General features: G+C 46.0%; 1 pseudogene; it reads right to left on the bottom strand.

The window, feature by feature from the left end:
- The window catches only part of LOC135534151 (NHS-like protein 3), a 14,877-nt pseudogene extending 7,664 nt beyond the window's left edge, over nt 1-7,213 (bottom strand).
- Nucleotides 7,214-9,081: the final 1,868 nt, after the last annotated feature.

Here is a 9,081-nt window from a genome sequence, read left to right as displayed (position 1 = left end):
GGGAACACTTCTCACTCTCGCTGGGAGATTCTACCTTCTCCTCTACTGTGACCTCACCAAATGGCAACTTTTGTTGAATGTCTGTTGTTACTTGAACTGCAGGTTCTTTTCTACGAGCACTTTTCTTCATGACAGGAGGGGTTCCCTCTTTGGAATCGTCGCTAAACTAACTTGTGTCTCTAGACTCTCTTCTTGATCCTTGACCTGTACAATACTACTACTACTCTGCTCCTGGCTTTGGTTCTGCTTCTGGACCTCTACACTTGCTTCTGCGATCATCTCCGGACTTCCTTTTTCTTTCGTTTGACTTTCCGTGCTCTCGACTCCCTGACTAACACAATCGGATACCTCAGACACCTGCTCTAGCGTAGGCTCAGTTTCTTCTTTCGAAACAATGTATTTGCTTTCTGATTTTATCAAAGGGACTTCCTCTACGGTAGCCTGCTTTTCATCTGAGCCTTGAGACTCTTTGCTAGCTTCAGTTTGAGGTTCCTGCTTTTGCTTAATGATGTCAGCTTCATCTTTTAGTTCCTGTTGCCTCTGGAGCTGTGCTAGCCTGTTGACGTTGGGGCAAGGACCGCACAGCAGTTCGAAGGTGTGTCTGTTGTGGGCCCAGGTTTCCGGGGTGGCGGGGAAGGGCTTTGATGTTGGGGGTGGCGGAATGTTAAGCAGCTCTCTGATCGCCATGGATGCAGAGCAACGGGTCGGGGTCACCGTGGTCACCGTTGGTGGCTTTTCTGTTGTCCTTAGAGGCGGAGGTGGGGAGGCCTGCTGGGGTGTGCTAGAGATGCTTTTGAAGCCTCTTGATTGATGTGTTCTGATGTGACTGAAGACAGGGAGTTGAGGGAAGACGAGACAGAGGCTGCCGAGGAGGAAGCTCTTGAACCAGAACGTTCCGGTTTGATCGGCATCTTCTGGTGTTTACCTGGCGAGGCGAAAGGGCAGATCCCCTTGAGGGAGAGCGTCGGCGTTCCACTCTGCGTTGAGTACCCACTGGAGGGGGACATGGTCTTTTCAAATGTATCTCCCTCTGAGGGAGCTTTCTGTGGGGAAGAGCTGCTGGACCCTGGCCTACCACCAGGGGCGTGCTGTGTGGGACTCAGTGGATTAGAGGCTGCGGAGGATCTTGTACCATTTAAAGAGTTAAACGCAGATGAGTTGGATACAGGGATAGAGCGCTTTGTGATTTCTTTGTAGAGCTCTTTAGAGATCTCGATAGTAACCAAGCTTGTGTCCTCCGCAGTCTCACCACCCACAGAGTCACTGAGGTCTTTAATCTCCACCAGTCGCCTCTTTATCATCTCCTCCTGGTGCAGGGAGTTGGTTCTCCTGGGGAGCCGGGGCAGCTTGGTCTTCATGACCGACAGACTGCGAGAGAATCTGTGAGAGTCTCCTCCAACATCGCTCATCTCCCCAGCACTGACAGGCCCAGATAGATCCGACTCAGGCCCCCCCTGAGCAGTTGCAGTACCAGTAACCTTACTGGTGCTGCTGACCCAGCTAGCTGAGCTTTGTAGGCTCACCAGGTCCTGGTCCCCAGCACCAGGCTGCTGCAGCAGTCTCTCCTGCCCAACAAGGCTCACTGTCTGTGGGTTAGCAGGTCCGAAGCTCCCCTTCGTGGAGGAGATGGACTTGATCATCTCGGAAGACTGCGAGTGGCTCCAGCCGGATCCCGAAGTCACTGAGCGTGTGGTCGCCGTAGAGCCGTTGTCACGGGAACTACTGTCACCATGGGAAAGGGCTTCGCCGCCGTCATAGCAACCATGGCCACCCGACCTCCTCGAGGACGCGGGGCTTGCTGACGACACAGATGCCGGGCTACTCTTGCTGACGGTGTGGACCGCTCCTTTCCCATTGTTTCCATTGGTATGGCTGGTTCTGCGGTCAATCTGTATGACGTCGACGGAGGCCGGCAGGTAGGCGTTGGGGATGATCTTAGACAGGTAGGTGGCCTGGGGAGAGATGGACATCACCGGACCCTGGGAGGAGGCAAACACAAGGATCAACATGAGGCTGTGGAGCTGTCATACTATGTAGAGAACTGTGGAGCTGTGGAGCTGTCATATTATGTGGGGAGCTGTGGAGCTGTCATACTATGTAGAGAACTGTGGAGCTGTCATTATGTAGAGAACTGTGGAGCTGTGGAGCTGTCATATTATGTGGGGAGCTGTGGAGCTGTCATTATGTAGAGAACTGTGGAGCTGTGATACTATGTAGTGAACTGTGGAGCTGTCATACTATGTAGAGAACTGTGGAGCTGTCATTATGTAGAGAACTGTGGAGCTGTGATACTATGTAGTGAACTGTGGAGCTGTCATACTATGTAGAGAACTGTGGAGCTGTCATTATGTAGAGAACTGTGGAGCTGTCATACTATGTAGAGAACTGTGGAGCTGTCATACTATGTAGAGAACTGTGGAGCTGTCATACTATGTAGAGAACTGTGGAGCTGTCATTATGTAGAGAACTGTGGAGCTGTCATTATGTAGAGAACTGTGGAGCTGTCATACTATGTAGAGAACTGTGGAGCTGTCATTATGTAGAGAACTGTGGAGCTGTCATACTATGTAGAGAACTGTGGAGCTGTCATACTATGTAGAGAACTGTGGAGCTGTGGAGCTGTCATACTATGTAGAGAACTGTGGAGCTGTCATACTATGTAGAGAACTGTGGAGCTGTCATACTATGTAGAGAACTGTGGAGCTGTGGAGCTGTCATACTATGTAGTGAACTGTGGAGCTGTCACATTATGTAGATAACTGTGGAGCTGTCATACTATGTAGAGAACTGTGGAGCTGTCATACTATGTAGAGAACTGTGGAGCTGTCATACTATGTAGAGAACTGTGGAGCTGTCATTATATGTGGGGAGCTGTGGAGCTGTCATATTATGTAGAGAACTGTGGAGCTGTCATACTATGTAGAGAACTGTGGAGCTGTCATATTATGTGGGGTGCTGTGGAGCTGTCATATTATGTAGAGAACTGTGGAGCTGTCATACTATGTAGAGAACTGTGGAGCTGTCATATTATGTAGAGAACTGTGGAGCTGTCACATTATGTAGAGAACTGTGGAGCTGTCATACTATGTAGAGAACTGTGGAGCTGTCATTATGTAGAGAACTGTGGAGCTGTGATACTATGTAGTGAACTGTGGAGCTGTCATACTATGTAGAGAACTGTGGAGCTGTCATTATGTAGAGAACTGTGGAGCTGTCATACTATGTAGAGAACTGTGGAGCTGTCATACTATGTAGAGAACTGTGGAGCTGTCATACTATGTAGAGAACTGTGGAGCTGTCATTATGTAGAGAACTGTGGAGCTGTCATTATGTAGAGAACTGTGGAGCTGTCATACTATGTAGAGAACTGTGGAGCTGTCATACTATGTAGAGAACTGTGGAGCTGTCATACTATGTAGAGAACTGTGGAGCTGTCATTATGTAGAGAACTGTGGAGCTGTCATTATGTAGAGAACTGTGGAGCTGTCATACTATGTAGAGAACTGTGGAGCTGTCATACTATATAGAGAACTGTGGAGCTGTCATACTATGTAGAGAACTGTGGAGCTGTCATTATGTAGAGAACTGTGGAGCTGTCATACTATGTAGAGAACTGTGGAGCTGTCATACTATGTAGAGAACTGTGGAGCTGTCATTATGTAGAGAACTGTGGAGCTGTCATACTATGTAGAGAACTGTGGAGCTGTCATACTATGTAGAGAACTGTGGAGCTGTGGAGCTGTCATACTATGTAGTGAACTGTGGAGCTGTCACATTATGTAGATAACTGTGGAGCTGTCATACTATGTAGAGAACTGTGGAGCTGTCACATTATGTAGAGAACTGTGGAGCTGTCATACTATGTAGAGAACTGTGGAGCTGTCATATTATGTGGGGAGCTGTGGAGCTGTCATATTATGTAGAGAACTGTGGAGCTGTCATACTATGTAGAGAACTGTGGAGCTGTCATATTATGTAGAGAACTGTGGAGCTGTCACATTATGTAGAGAACTGTGGAGCTGTCAGACTATGTAGAGAACTGTGGAGCTGTCATATTATGTAGAGAACTGTGGAGCTGTCATATTATGTAGAGAACTGTGGAGCTGTCATATTATGTAGAGAACTGTGGAGCTGTCATACTATGTAGAGAACTGTGGAGCTGTCATATTATGTAGAGAACTGTGGAGCTGTCATACTATGTAGAGAACTGTGGAGCTGTCATTATGTAGAAAACTGTGGAGCTGTCATTATGTAGAGAACTGTGGAGCTGTCATTATGTAGAGAACTGTGGAGCTGTCATTATGTAGAGAACTGTGGAGCTGTCATTATGTAGAGAACTGTGGAGCTGTCATTATGTAGAGAACTGTGGAGCTGTCATTATGTAGAGAACTGTGGAGCTGTCACATTATGTAGAGAACTGTGGTGCTGTCATACTATGTAGAGAACTGTGGAGCTGTCATTATGTAGAAAACTGTGGAGCTGTCATTATGTAGAGAACTGTGGAGCTGTCATACTATGTAGAGAACTGTGGAGCTGTCATTATGTAGAGAACTGTGGAGCTGTCATACTATGTAGAGAACTGTGGAGCTGTCATACTATGTAGAGAACTGTGGAGCTGTGGAGCTGTCATTATGTAGAAAACTGTGGAGCTGTCATTATGTAGAGAACTGTGGAGCTGTCATTATGTAGAGAACTGTGGAGCTGTCATACTATGTAGAGAACTGTGGAGCTGTCATACTATGTAGAGAACTGTGGAGCTGTCATATTATGTAGAGAACTGTGGAGCTGTCATTATGTAGAGAACTGTGGAGCTGTCATACTATGTAGAGAACTGTGGAGCTGTCATATTATGTAGAGAACTGTGGAGCTTTGGAGCTGTCATACTATGTAGAGAACTGTGGAGCTGTCATTATGTAGAGAACTGTGGAGCTGTCATTATGTAGAGAACTGTGGAGCTGTCACACTATGTAGAGAACTGTGGAGCTGTCATACTATGTAGAGAACTGTGGAGCTGTCATACTATGTAGAGAACTGTGGAGCTGTCATACTATGTAGTGAACTGTGGAGCTGTCATACTATGTAGTGAACTGTGGAGCTGTCATACTATGTAGAGAACTGTGGAGCTGTCATACTATGTAGAGAACTGTGGAGCTGTCATACTATGTAGAGAACTGTGGAGCTGTCATACTATGTAGAGAACTGTGGAGCTGTGGAGCTGTCATACTATGTAGAGAACTGTGGAGCTGTCATATTATGTAGAGAACTGTGGAGCTGTCATACTATGTAGAGAACTGTGGAGCTGTCATATCATGTAGTGAACTGTGGAGCTGTCATTATGTAGAGAACTGTGGAGCTGTCATACTATGTAGAGAACTGTGGAGCTGTCATACTATGTAGAGAACTGTGGAGCTGTCATTATGTAGAGAACTGTGGAGCTGTCATGCTATGTAGAGAACTGTGGAGCTGTCATACTATGTAGAGAACTGTGGAGCTGTCATACTATGTAGTGAACTGTGGAGCTGTCATACTATGTAGAGAACTGTGGAGCTGTCATATTATGTAGAGAACTGTGGAGCTGTCATTATGTAGAGAACTGTGGAGCTGTGATACTATGTAGTGAACTGTGGAGCTGTGATACTATGTAGAGAACTGTGGAGCTGTCATACTATGTAGAGAACTGTGGAGCTGTCATTATGTAGAGAACTGTGGAGCTGTGATACTATGTAGAGAACTGTGGAGCTGTCATACTATGTAGAGAACTGTGGAGCTGTCATTATGTAGAGAACTGTGGAGCTGTCATACTATGTAGAGAACTGTGGAGCTGTCATACTATGTAGAGAACTGTGGAGCTGTCATTATGTAGAGAACTGTGGAGCTGTCATATTATGTAGAGAACTGTGGAGCTGTCATATCATGTAGTGAACTGTGGAGCTGTCATTATGTAGAGAACTGTGGAGCTGTCATACTATGTAGTGAACTGTGGAGCTGTCATACTATGTAGTGAACTGTGGAGCTGTCATACTATGTAGAGAACTGTGGAGCTGTCATACTATGTAGAGAACTGTGGAGCTGTCATACTATGTAGAGAACTGTGGAGCTGTCATACTATGTAGAGAACTGTGGAGCTGTCATACTATGTAGAGAACTGTGGAGCTGTCATACTATGTAGAGAACTGTATAGCTTTAAGTATATGGATCTTATTTCAGTGTTTCAGATAACAAAGCCATTGTTTATCCAGTAATGGGGGCAAACATTTCCATATCGATGACCCCAGCAGAAAGAAACATGGTGACAAACACCGTTCACTCACAAGTGGCTCCTGGAGGAAGCTGGGGAATCCAACCGAGCAAGAGGAGGTCGTGCCCGGCACGGCCAGAGATTTGGGCCTCTGGGTGGAGGAGAGATGAGAGTCCAGTCCCCTGTGGTAGCTGAAGCCCTGGTCGTCCCTGTAAACAGACTGGAGGTGGTGTCTCAACAGCTGCTCCTCTCTGGATGCCTATTCAGGTGAGATTAGTTGTAATTATAGTGATTTTAGCGGATTCTTGTTTAACATAAACAATAACTACCTTAGTTTCAAAGAATCCTTATTGGAAATAAAACAGAAGTTATGTTTTGTCATTGAAAGTAGCAGTCTGTAATTAAAAGTAGGACACTGTAACGTAAAGCAGAAAATAAAAGCTGGGGTTGTAAAGGTAAAAACAAGCCTCACCGCCAGTTCTGAGACATGTACCTTTGCTCCATCGTGGTTGGCTAGAGGGGTTTCTCCGTCGATGGTGGGGATGACGACCACGTCTGGTTGGCTGCCACTACCTTGTCCTCCAGAGCCGTTCGGGAGCTTGGAAGGAACTTGATACGCAGACCCAGTGTGCAGGTCTAGAAGGAGAATGGAGGAAAACATCACATCGCCTCATTTCAATATGACAAAAGATCGTACCATTGACTTTACTTCTTTTAAATGACAAGGCGGCTATAAGGCTATTCATTCAGTATAGATCCCATTTTATTCAGTGAAACCACTAACCCACAAAACCCTGGAACGTTGTTGGTTCGCGGTGACTTGGTAAAGTGAAGCTCAGTGCAATCCATCCGCTACATACATACGTACCCAGCTCTCTCTGGACCTGCTGGGGTATGCCCATGATAGTTGTCCTCCTGCTCCTGTTCTTCCCTTTCTCTAGTCTTTTCACTGGGTTCAGGGCTTGAACGTGGAGCCTGATAGAAGAGGGTTTAGAGAAAGACAAAGGATAAGACAAGTGGATTTATGAGTAAAGATGTGATGCGGGTTTAAATGCACTTTAAAAGTTTGATTTGATTCGAAGGGATGAAAGGAGAGATGAAGAGTTAATATATTATATACAATATTGAGAATCACAGTCGGATTCAATAGTGAACGATTGGAATAGTGTTTGGAGAAGATTTTCAAAGAGAAGGACAGAAATGTGTTGGATTTAGGGCTGTGACGGTCATGGGATTTTGGATGGATGGTAATTGGCCAACCAAACGACTACTAGCAAAACCACAACAAAGAAGACATATCTTTCCTCTCCTAACCCTGGGCTGCCGTAGATCACATTTGGTTGTGCTTCTGCTGACGGGACGGTCAGGCATTTGTTTAGGAGCGAAGTTTCGTCCTGTTAATTTAGAGGCTGTGTTACCGCAGAAACGGACTCAACCGCACAAACGGCTGACCGTCCGTCTTCAGTCAACAGTTATGACTGTTATTTTTTTATTCTCACGGCGTTCTTTGTTCGTAACTGTCGGTAACATGGTTATATGGTATTTTTACCATCCCTAGTTGGAATGGTTTAGGCTTCAGGAACTCAGAGGGTCTGGTTGTAAATTACCATGAGATTCAGTGAGAGGGAATCAGTGAGTATTATGGGATTCAGAGCCTTGCCCCCAAGCTGGGCCATACCAGGAAGAGGCAGAGCACTATTTGGATGGTAGAGACATTCCAAGACAGTAACAAACTACAGCTCTCTCTGTGTGTGTGTGTGTGTGTGTGTGTGTGTGTGTGTGTGCTCGCGAGTGCGTGTGTGTGTGTGTTTTGACTATTCTTTGTGTGTAACGAGATCCTCTGGTTTTGTCTACAGGTCTAAACAGAATCTAACCACAGTAGACAGTAGAGACCCAGTAGACAGTAGAGACAGAAAATACCCAGTAGACAGTAGAGACAGAAAAGACCCAGTAGACAGTAGAGACAGAAAAGACCCAGTAGACAATAGAGACCCAGTAGACAGTAGAGACCCAGTAGACAGTAGAGACCCAGTAGACAGTAGAGACCCAGTAGACAGTAGAGACAGAAAAGACCCAGTAGACAGTAGAGACCCAGTAGACAGTAGAGACCCAGTAGACAGTAGAGATAGAAAAGACCCAGTAGACAGTAGAGATAGAAAAAGACCCAGTAGACAGTAGAGACCCAGTAGACAGTAGAGATAGAAAAGACCCAGTAGACAGTAGAGATAGAAAAGACCCAGTAGACAGTAGAGACCCAGTAGACAGTAGAGATAGAAAAGACCCAGTAGACAGTAGAGACCCAGTAGACAGTAGAGATAGAAAAGACCCAGTAGACAGTAGAGACAGAAAACACCCAGTAGACAGTAGAGACCCAGTAGACAGTCGAGATAGAAAAGACCCAGTAGACAGTAGAGACCCAGTAGACAGTAGAGATAGAAAAGACCCAGTAGACAGTAGAGATAGAAAATACCCAGTAGACAGTAGAGATAGAAAATACCCAGTAGACAGTAGAGACCCAGTAGACAGAAGAGACCCAGTAGACAGAAGAGACCCAGTAGACAGTAGAGACCCAGTAGACAGAAGAGACCCAGTAGACAGAAGAGACCCAGTAGACAGAAGAGACCCAGTAGACCCAGTAGAGACCCAGTAGAGACAGAAGAGACCCAGTAGAGACAGAAAAGACCCAGTAGACAGTAGAGACCCAGTAGACAGTAGAGACAGAAAAGACCCAGTAGACAGTAGAGACCCAGTAGACAGTAGACAGAAAACACCCAGTAGACAGTAGAGACCCAGTAGAGACAGAAGAGACCCAGTAGAGACAGAAAAGACCCAGTAGACAGTAG

Source organism: Oncorhynchus masou, unplaced genomic scaffold (genome assembly GCF_036934945.1).
Source record: "Oncorhynchus masou masou isolate Uvic2021 unplaced genomic scaffold, UVic_Omas_1.1 unplaced_scaffold_3077, whole genome shotgun sequence".
NCBI classification, from domain to species: domain Eukaryota; kingdom Metazoa; phylum Chordata; class Actinopteri; order Salmoniformes; family Salmonidae; genus Oncorhynchus; species Oncorhynchus masou.
This window is presented reverse-complemented; position numbering and strand designations above follow the sequence as displayed.